The sequence below is a fragment of the Pipistrellus kuhlii genome, unplaced genomic scaffold, assembly GCF_014108245.1.
Source record: "Pipistrellus kuhlii isolate mPipKuh1 unplaced genomic scaffold, mPipKuh1.p scaffold_m20_p_1, whole genome shotgun sequence".
NCBI classification, from domain to species: Eukaryota; Metazoa; Chordata; class Mammalia; order Chiroptera; family Vespertilionidae; genus Pipistrellus; species Pipistrellus kuhlii.
In genome coordinates this window covers 89,785,658-89,796,148 of record NW_023425404.1, presented here as the reverse complement: position 1 = coordinate 89,796,148, position 10,491 = coordinate 89,785,658, and the positions used below count along the sequence as shown (strand labels likewise).

At 43.0% G+C, this 10,491-nt stretch overlaps 1 long non-coding RNA gene across 1 annotated transcript; it reads left to right on the top strand.

Annotated features, from left to right (window-relative positions):
• The first annotated feature begins 383 nt into the window (after positions 1–383).
• Positions 384–4,967, top strand: LOC123653004. The gene is made up of 3 exons (XR_006742618.1): positions 384–1,769; positions 2,135–2,136; positions 4,954–4,967. It is a non-coding gene; the product is annotated as an uncharacterized LOC123653004 (long non-coding RNA).
• The last annotated feature ends 5,524 nt before the right edge of the window (positions 4,968–10,491 follow it).

Here is a 10,491-nt window from a genome sequence, read left to right as displayed (position 1 = left end):
ATGGAAACATCGATGAGAGAGAGAGACATTGATCGACTGTCTCATACCTGTTTTACATATGGACAAACTGATCCAGTCAGTTTGTTCTGGGCCACAAAATCACCTAGGGAGCAACAGTGTGCAACCTTGACTGCAGGAGAGGAAACGTAAGCCCTCCTATGGGCCCAATACTTTATAGTTTGCAGTGTCTCCTTACTCACTGCCTGTCGAGCACTCATAACAATCTTATGAAATGAACTACTGTCATCCCACCTTATAGATGGGGTTGAAACCCCGTAATATGAGCAAACCCAAGGTGGTAGAAGGGGGAAGCAAAGGCAGAGACTCTCATGGACCTTTTGGTTCTAAACCAGTGGTGGGACTTCAAGCAAGGTGACCCTATCCTTCCTAACAGTGCGGTTAAGGCTTAGAGATGACACTATATTAAGTGCTTCTAGGAGTGACCTAGCAGGTAACAGACTTGCCTGGGGGGAAGAGGGGCTGAGGAAGATGGCCACTAAGTTCTCTGTGACAAGTACCCAGACAGCACTATTTTTAGCTGCCCTTTCTGGGCAAAGCTCCACCTCTTGCATTTTAATGGAGAAATAATTCTCACAGTGCCTCAAGCTGTAGCCTGCAGGTGTCACATCCATATTAAAAAGGGGACAGAGCAAGGGTTCATTTGCCTGGCTTGAGTTGTGGCTGGAATTCAACTCCAGAACCATTTGTAACCAAGGCTGTGAAGACCAATTAGTATATCTGACCACTCTGAGGGATGAGACTGGTAGAAGTGAAATCAGCATGGCCAGGGGCCTTGAATCACCCAGTCTTTCTCTATCTGCCTCTTTCCTCCAGAATGCTCTGCTGTTCACAGGCATTAATGGTGCCTTCCAAGAGCTCTGTTCAGGGACAGGCCTGTGACCTTGCTCATCCCAGAAGGCAGTTGTTGAGTAGGATGCTGATCCTTTTGGGCCAATGAGCAGAGACCTTGGCTAATCTGAGTGGGGCAATGTTAGCATATCCTGTTGCAAAGCCCAAGTATTAAACTAAGATACGGAGCCAAAGTTTGCCCCAAGTAGCCAAACCCCAAGCCTCCAAGGGCAGGGAACCCACAGAGAAGCTGGAGGCTGACATGAAGTGAGGAGGCAGAATAGATGGGGGTGGGGAGCAGCAGATCCAAATGCAAACAAAAGAGAAATGTATAAAATGCTCGCCTTCACTTCCGTCCCCCACTCAGAGGGAAGCACTATTAAGGATTTGCTGTCCTTCCAGACTTTTCCCCAGGTTACACATTTACAAAAATGAAGTCAGACATATTATTCTGCAACTTTTTGTTGTTTTTTCTTTACCAAAGTCAGTCCTTCTGTTTCTTTACTTTTTAAACAAGGTGTAACATATATCTAGTGTTTAAAAGACAGTAGTCCTCAGTGTATAGCCCCATGAATTTTCACACAAGTATCTCTACCCATGCAATCATCATCCAGGTCAAGATATAAAACACTTTTAAAATCCAGAAACTTCCCCAGAGCCCCTTTGTTATGGAAAGAGCCAAGGTCTGAGTAAATCTGATGGGGTATTACGTGTGGATTTCGAAGAAATAACTCAGAGGCCTAGCTGTGAAAGACACAGGTTTACTACTGGCGGTTCCCTGAGTCTCTGCAGCACAGGGTTCACAGCGAGTGTAGGAAACAAGACAAACTGCACGGGGGCCCAGGCTTGCACACAGCTGTGGGAGATCTGAACGCTAGCTGATTCTCTACAGTTGTTCACAGCCCAGGCTCTCATCTACCGTAGAAGCAGTTTCTCTTTGGCAGTTTCTTGACTGAGGAGCTGGTCACACTCCCAAGGTCTGTTCTAGTTTGCTTACTGATGGTCTTCATCATATTCCCACAGGGTGGGAGGGGGAATTGGAGCTTGGGAAGGGGCAGGGTCATGTTCTCACATACCACACATGCTTCCCAGTCAGTGGCCCCACCAAAGATATTATTCTGGCTGTTTTCACCATAGATTCATTGTGCTTGTTCTTTAACTTCATATAAATGCAATCCTATAGTTTCCTTTTTTAGAGTGCTCTGCTTCTGGCTAGAGCCCCTGGTTAGCAATGACCTCAACCATCAGCACCAGGAAAAAACCACTGGATTAATGGGATCCAGAGCTGTATCTGGAATAGTATATTCTATTTTGTGTCTAGCTTCTTGCAAAGAGTTCCTCATCCTATTTAAATTGTTACATATTATCTCCTAGTACTACTGTTCTGGAATATATTTTTCAAGTTTCTATATCTAGTTTGGATATAAACAATGTGGACTTGTGCTAGAGTTTCTACAGTATGGAGCCCAATAAGTGGAAACTTGGGGTCACAGGCCTGTGCATTTTAAATGTTGGTAGAGTTACCAATTGTTTGGACTGCCTTTATAGCCAGTCCCTGTGGCAGCAAGAACCTGCAAGCAAAGAACATTTAGGCCACTAGCAAAACCAATTCTAGACAGGGCAGAAAGGCTGCTGGGAATTCCCACCCTAGCTGGTCGGGGACCTGAAGGGTGGAACCTAAATCAGCAGTGGATGGTGGATGTGATCATCTCTTCCTTTCCAACCTACCCTAGATGCTTTCCCCTTCAACATCTGCCTTGGGGCAGTGGCTGCTTCAGTTCCCTGGAAGCTATCTTCACATTTCTGGGACCCCAGTCCTGGAGATGAGTGTGTGTGCCTCCTGCTGGATGAAGTGGTCTGAGCGTGTGCTGGGGTTGGGCTGAGCCCTGCCTCCTTCACTTGGAACACCTGACCACAGTGGATGGAGGCAGTTCATCAGCACCTCACTGCGTACAGGTGCCTCAGGGCAAGTTAAATCTGCTCTTGTGTCTGAAGATGTTCCTAACCTGCCATTTGGTACCACGAACTCCAGGTAATTATGATGACACTATTTCACCATTAATGAGGTGGTGCTTGTTAGAGCATAGGAAACCGTGGGTCTCATGGGACAAGCAGTGCCGATGGCTTTTTCCAGCATCTGAGCAGCAAAATAGCCCCCTTGCCTCAACTTCCTCAGCTGATTTGATTTCTTCACCCCCACTGTCATTCTCTGGACATGTTTGTTACATCACTGTCATTTTAGAGTGAGGCCCTGGCATGGATTGTAATATTTCAGGTCATAATAGAGCAGTCTCTTACCTCCTTGATCCTGAGTGTTATGCTCCTAGTGATAATGCTCTGGATCCCATTAATCCAGTGGTTTTTAACCCTGGCTGCACATTAGAATCACTTAGGAGACTTTTAAGAATAGAGGTACCTGGGCTCCCTCCCTAGAAGTTCTGGTGTAGTTGGTTGAGATCATTGCTAAAGATTTTATGTGCACACACCAGGGGCTCTAGTCAGCCTTACAAGTTAATGTTAAATAAGATTCAGAGGACAACCTTGAGGAAAGACCTTTGAGACCAAGCACCTGAGATAAGCCAGCTGTTCTAAATGATCTCTGAATCAGACCAAGAGGTGTTTGTTTTCTCACTAAAGGATGCACAGAAAATACAGGTGCAAGAAACATTGAGGGACAAGATCATGGTTAGATTGGAGAAGGGGGGTGGGCTTTCCCTATGTTATAAGGCCCAGGAGAGAGCAGGAACCCTGAGTCTCATCCCTTGGTCAGACCAAGTACCCAGGGTCTGGTGGAGTGAGGAAGATGGCATGGACAATGGCTCAGTCCTTTTCTGTTCAGTATAGGAAATGAGGGGCCATTACCCTCCTTTTCTCTCTGTGTCTATCTCTCTTGTCACACACAGTCCTCCAGATGTGCACATCCATGTGACTAGTTCTGGCTCCCTCCTACCCTCCTTCTAGCACCATGTTCTCCATGAGGTGAGGACTATCTGTCCTCCTGACAGTACTCAGTCTGTGTGTGGGGGCCAGACTAAGAAAAACAGCTTTCATACTCTTTCTGCTTTATTCCTTCCCTGTCTCAAATTTGCTTCTGCTCCAAGATGTCCTGGGGCCTCTACTGTGCTGTAGACCTGCCACATCCAGAGTGATCAGAGCAGAGCCTCTCTCCTCTACCACTACCCCCATTGACCTGTAGTGTCTCTGGCCTCTAGTCCTTCCTCAGGCTCAAATTTTATCTAGCCAGGATTTACCCACCTAGTCCCATCATTCACAGGATTCTGGCAGGATGGATGGACATGGGTTTCTGCCAGCCACTGAACTGACATTTTGCCTCATTTGCTAAGATAATTTAGTGTAATTTGCTGCTAACAAATGATTGCACTGCTTCTTGTTTCTCTAGCTTTCATAATTGCTTTGAAGTCTATGTGCTCGTGATGGCAGTTTGAGCAAATATTCTGGAAACCCACAGCTGGCTAGGTTGCAGAGGGAGCTCAGCCTCTTTGCGTGACCATGCCAAGGGCCTTGGTGACCCAAGAGCCTTGACTGGGGTGCTGATTGTGTGGGTGTCTCTCTCCATGCTGTCCTGAGTGTCCCCTGCCTGCTGCAGCAAAGCAGATCTGGGTCATCCCCAAAAGAGAATGTGCTAGCAGCCAGGGATTCTGGCCCCCAGGTGTTTGTGGAACAGGTTCTGAACTACTGGGAGAGGGGTCATTCTGCTCTGTTGGTAGGATGGATTATGAGGGAGAAGGGGAGAGATATGACCTGTGGAGGGCAGACATTGCATTGATCGTATTCAATCTTGGTCAGAAGCTTTTGCTCAAGCTCTTCCCTTCATGGATCTGCCCTCCGTCTCCTCTGCCCAGGCAAATCCTACACATGTCATCCCCTGTGTCACTCTAGTCTCTAGCTGTATCTGTATTTTACAGCCATGACAAGGCACTGGCTCCTTCACTGTTCTCTGGGAGATTATCTCCTCTGCAGAGCAGGTCTGCATTTGTCCCCTGCCAGCCCAGTGCAAGCAGGGAAGTACCCAAATCACATTCACCAACCTCTAAATGGAAGACCAGGCTGAAGATTATTTCTGCACTACCCTCTGAAAACAAGGTTTCCCAGCAAGTGACTAATGAAAATGAGGCTGCCAAAGGTACTTAATCTATTTAAAGCAATAAACTATTTTTGAAAATCTCTTAGAAGTCCTCATTTACCCATAAATAATTTATATGGTAATTACAAGTCATTATTTATGTTTACCAGAAGATTCTCTAAGCCTTGTTTGTCCACTGCCCTGTGCTCTGTGTGGGAGACATTCCCTGCAAACCCTTGGGGAGATGAATGCTCTGAGACCTTATAGGTAAGCACCTGTAAAATAGGGACAAAAGTCATGCCCCCTTCCCTGGTTCACTGGGCTGGAAAAAGGTCACCAAGAGGATGGAGGCTCTGTGGGGCCACCCCATCTGCATTTAGGATGCAGGGTAACCCAAGAGGCCTGGCTAGGGTGCCGATTGTCTTGGTATCCTCCTCCATGCTCAGGAATACAATTTATAACCCATCAAATCGGTCTGAGCAGATGGCATCAAGCCTAGCCCAGATGCTGGAGGCTGAGGACAATAGTTAGCATAATAAATGTGAGAAGTTCATCAGAAGGCTGATGGATATCTTCAGCATAGCTGAAGATCTGCATATTATTACCTGTGGTGGGGTGCTTCTCCTTTTTCTGCATCCCATATAGAAAGGGAGAAGGACAGGTTCCTGAGTGGAGGAGCTGGGGATTAAAAAATAAAAGAAAGAGACAAGAGGCAGAAATAGATCCAAAAGCTGGGTGCTGGGTGGAGGCTGTCACTCTGATGGAGGGACAGTCAATACCCACCACAGACAACACAGCGCATTTATTGATTTCCAGAGGGGGGTTTAAGGTCAAAGAAGTTTTGGGTGTGCCCAGGTCCTATTCATTCCCTCATTCCTGGGATTTAGCATATCAAGACCTGGGTAAGTCAAGGTCCTATTCATTCCTCATTCCAAGCACAAGAATGAAGATAAGAAATCAGTACTGATAACAGTCTCCAACTTTTTGGGAGGCTGTTTCTGGGGGACAGCCATTCCAGTCACCTTGGACTCAGCTGACATTAATTTAAAGGTCATCCATGTTCATTCCCAAGGGGCACTCTATAATTACCTTCTGTCAAACAGCTGGGGGCAATTCCTCTAACATGATGGTCCTTTATTGTTTACCAAACCTTACCTTTGATATGTATATCTGCTTTGCTAAAGGGAAAAGTCTCTATATAAAAGCTTAAGTGGCTGTTTCATCTGAAACAACAGAATAAATGAGCGAACAGACTGTGTGGGGCAGGGGAGTTAGTGAGGGGCGATCAAATGACTGAGTAGCAGGCTGTGTGTGCCAGTTGGGGGTGACCAGGCTGTCAAGTGGGGGGGGGGGGGGCATGTGAGAGATGACCAAATGACCAAGCAGCAGGCTGCATGGGGTGACTAGGCCCATACTGGTGTGTGTGTGTGGAAGTTTGGGGTGATCAAGCCAGCAGGGGGTGGGGGGCAGTAAGGGGTGACCAGGCACGGCAGAGGAGGCAGTAAGGCCAGCAGTGGGCCAGTTAGGAGTGACCAGGCCAGTGGGGTGAGGACAGTTGGGGGCAACCAGACTGGCATGGGGGGGTCACTAAGGGGTGACCAGGCAAGTGGGGGGAGGGAAGTTAGGGATAATCAGGCCAGCAGGGGGGAAGGAGTTGGGGGCAACTATGCTGGCAGGGGTGCAATTGGGGGTGACCAGATCATCAGGGGGGCAGTTAGGGGCAATCAGGTAGATAGGTGAGCAGTTAGTATCCAGTGGTCTCAGATTGTGAGAGGAATGTCTGACTGCCAGTTTAGTCCTGATCCCCAGGATCAGACTAAACCGGCAGTCGGACATCCCCTGAGGGGTCCCAGATTGGAGAGGGTGCAGGCTGGGCTGAGGGGACCCCTCTCCGTGCACAAATTTTGTGAACTGGACCTCTAGTGTGTTAATAAAAAGCCATGGGTCCCAAGATTTGGGGAGCTTAGTCACTGGCTCCCCCAAAATGCCTTCCAAATTTATATTTCTTGTCTAGTCTCTATTCATTTATGCAGAGACCTCCAGATTCCTGAACCCTAGCTGTAGAAAGACTGTGGCATTTATGGCGCCTCAACAAGGGACATCAAGAGAAGAAGATTATTCACCTGGGTAAAGGTGGGGATCATCGGTAAAGGTGGGAGTCATTGAAAATTTAGTGGTGAGATTCACTGTGATTAAAGCTCATACCAGCTTTGGAATTTGTGATCCAAAGAGGGTGTGGAAGTCTTTTTCAAGCCAGGCCATAATGGGGAAGAATTTGCTTAAAAGGCAAAATTATAAAGAAATTAAAATGTCAAAAGGTATTCTTAAATCAGGCTCAAGGAAAAAGAGTGCCCTTGTTATATTTAACTATGTGGGATCTTATTCAAATTGCAAAATGCCTAATTCGTATTGGGGATCAAAAGTCTGTAAAAATTAAAAAGGCCTCAGATATCAGCTTCTATTGTGGGGTGACTTGGCAGCTAGAAAGGGTGAAGCTGTCAGCTCTCTCACAGAGGAACTCTGATGCTTTGTTTAAAAATTACCATATGATGCCTTGGGACAGCAGAGTTTAGCTAAAATAATTTTAAGGGGTAGTCAATACTATGGAGAGAAATCTCTGGGAAAAGAACTGTGATATATTAAGTCTTGTCTATATGTTTATTGATCTGTCCTTTTTATTTGGCTTACTGTTTTTATTGTTAGTTTATTAAGCATGCCTTAATTTAATTGGGAAAAGAAATCTGGGTGGCCAGCCTATTTACTGAATATCCCCAGAGCAAATAAAATGTCGGGGTGGGGAGACACGTAGTGATCCTGTAAAATGGACGCCCACCCCAAGAGTGCTATTAAAAGGTCTCAGGTTCTTTATTTCCTGGTTTGTCATTTAAAATCTTGCAGACTTTAGGAATGCATCTGGGATTTCTGTATTTCTAAAGAGAGAAAGCTGGCTTAAGACAAAAGTGTGCTCTGTCCAATCTTAAATGGGTTTTGGGATAAGTTTAAATCTCTTTATGGATAATATAGGATAAACCCAAGACTGTTTATCTCAAAAAAAAAAGAAAGAAAGAAAGAAAAGGAAAGGAAAGGAAAGGAAAGGAAAGGAAAGGGAAAGGAAAGGGAAAGGAAAGGGAAAGGAAAGGGAAAGGAAAGGGAAAGGAAAGGGAAAGGAAAGGGAAAGGAAAGGGAAAGGAAAGGAAAGGAAAGGAAATGTGGCAAAAATGACCAAAAATGGGGGTGGGATGGGGATAGGCTGAGTTTGGGCAATAAGATTGGTATTTCCATAATAGAGGGCAGTTTTTGAATATTAATGGACCACATCCCAAAGTTAACTTTAAGGCCATTGAAAGTCAGTAAGTTATCTGTTACAGAATTTGCCAAAGAAAATGCCATAGATAATAATTACTAGCTTTAAAATCTCAAAATTATTAAAACGTGGGTAAATATATATAGCTAAGATGAAGGATTTGTAGTGAATCTTTTCAGTAATAATTATAGGTATATTGGTAGTGGGGATTCACTCCATGTTGAAGGAGGGTGCTGATCCTGCAGCAGCAACCTCTAAGGAAAGAATGTGACAATTTTACATTTAAATAGCTCCAGGTTTGCTTCCAAAGTCATTAGCAACTTAAAACTTTGGAGTTTACTGAATTAAGTAATAAAAAACTTGTTAAATATCTAGTTATTTTGAAAGGACAAAATAGTTAAATATTAATCTGAGTTTCCCTCATATGAAAAATCTAGAGGATAGAATTGAATCTATTAATTGCATGTGTCTTGCATTTTATTTAAAACATATTCTTATAAATGTCAGGTTATTACTATTCTAAGAAATGCTAAGTATTTAACTTGCCAGCTAAACTTTAAGGCTTCTGAGAGTTTAAAGTTCAAATTAAGTTAGGAGAAATTATATAGTGTGATAACAAAATGAATAAAGTATAGAAATTTATTTTTGAGAAAAGAATTCTTATATTTTCTCTGGAGAAATCAGTAGTTTAAAATAATATATTATAGTCTTTATTTGTGGTAAAATTTCAACCTAGAGCCCTAGCTAGTTTGGCTCAATGGGTAGAACATTGGCCTGTGGACTGAAGGGTCCCAGGTTTGATTCCAACCAAGGGCACATGCCTGTGTTGCAGGCTCGGTCCCCAGTAGAGGGCGTGCAGGAGGCAGCCAATCAATGATTCTCTCTCATCATGGATGTTTCTCTCTCTCTCTCTCTTTCTCTCCTTTCCTCTCTAAAAATCAATAAAATATATATTTTAAAAAAATTCAACCTAGAGTATAATCTTTTATATGGTCTAATTAATAAAGAGGATTAAGTCTGTGGTCTCAACCAAATTTTTAATATAAAATTCAGTTTATATTTAATTGATATATTTTAGAATAATTATAAAAAGTATATAATATAATCTTTGGGATATATATATTTGATGGCCTTTCCAATTTAAATTTCAAGACTTTAACCAAGAAATGACTTTGTAACATTCCATGGGCCCTGGAGTGATTCAAGGATTTATTCTCTCTTAAAAGAAATACTTAAAAACCAAATTAGGCTGATCAAATACACTTGAAATCACATGGAAAGCTTTATCAAATAAAAATTAATAAATATATTTTACTTACATACATATATTTTACATGTTATAAAGATTTCAACCTTTAAGGGAGGGTAAGACAAAAGTTGCTAAATATTTTTTAAGATTCAGCAGTGAAAATTTAAAGCCCTCAGGCAGCTTGCTTTCCAAATAGGCTGGGGGATGGAACTTCATCTGTACTTCATAGGTCAAATGTATAAGTTTTCTTACTTTATTTTTTCAATAAAGATACCCATTTTAATTACTTAATAAATTAGCTTTTTAAAATATAATTTCAGTTATATGAGAAGCCAATATTTTTATAAGCAATTGACTTTAACAAAGGTCAACATAAAAATTTGCATACAGCCAGTCCTCTGAAATAGTTCCTGAGACCACCCTTAATCCCTCTGTGTATACAAATGAGCACCAGTCAAAAAGAATGCTGTTTAAAAGTAAATTTTAAGCTTAATAAAAAGGAGAAAATTTGAAATCTCTTATGCTAATATTTATAGGGTAAACTGAAGGTTATTATTCAAGCATTAAATCTGATCATTAATAAAGTCACCATAAGTAAAGAGAGTCACTTAAAATTTAGGCATGGTTGCCAAAACCAGTTGGCTCAGTGGTAAAGCGTCGGTCTGCGGACTGAAAGGTCCCAGGTTCAATTCCGATCAAGGGCATGTACATTGGTTGCGGGCACATCCCTGGTAAGGGGGTGTGCAAGAGGCAGCTGGTCGATGTTTCTCTCTCATTGATGTTTCTAGCTTTCTATCTCTCTCCCTTCCTCTCTGCAAAATATCAATAAAATATATATTTTTTTAAAATTTAGGCATGGCAGTATGAACCAGCATCTGAAAAGCAACTAAGTTTGTTGCTCAGTTTAAAAGAAAGGGAGAAAAAAGGCTAAAAGAAGAAACTTCCTAAATGTGGTCTAGAAATTACTCTGGGAGGAAATAAAAGCAAATGCCCTTCAAATATATA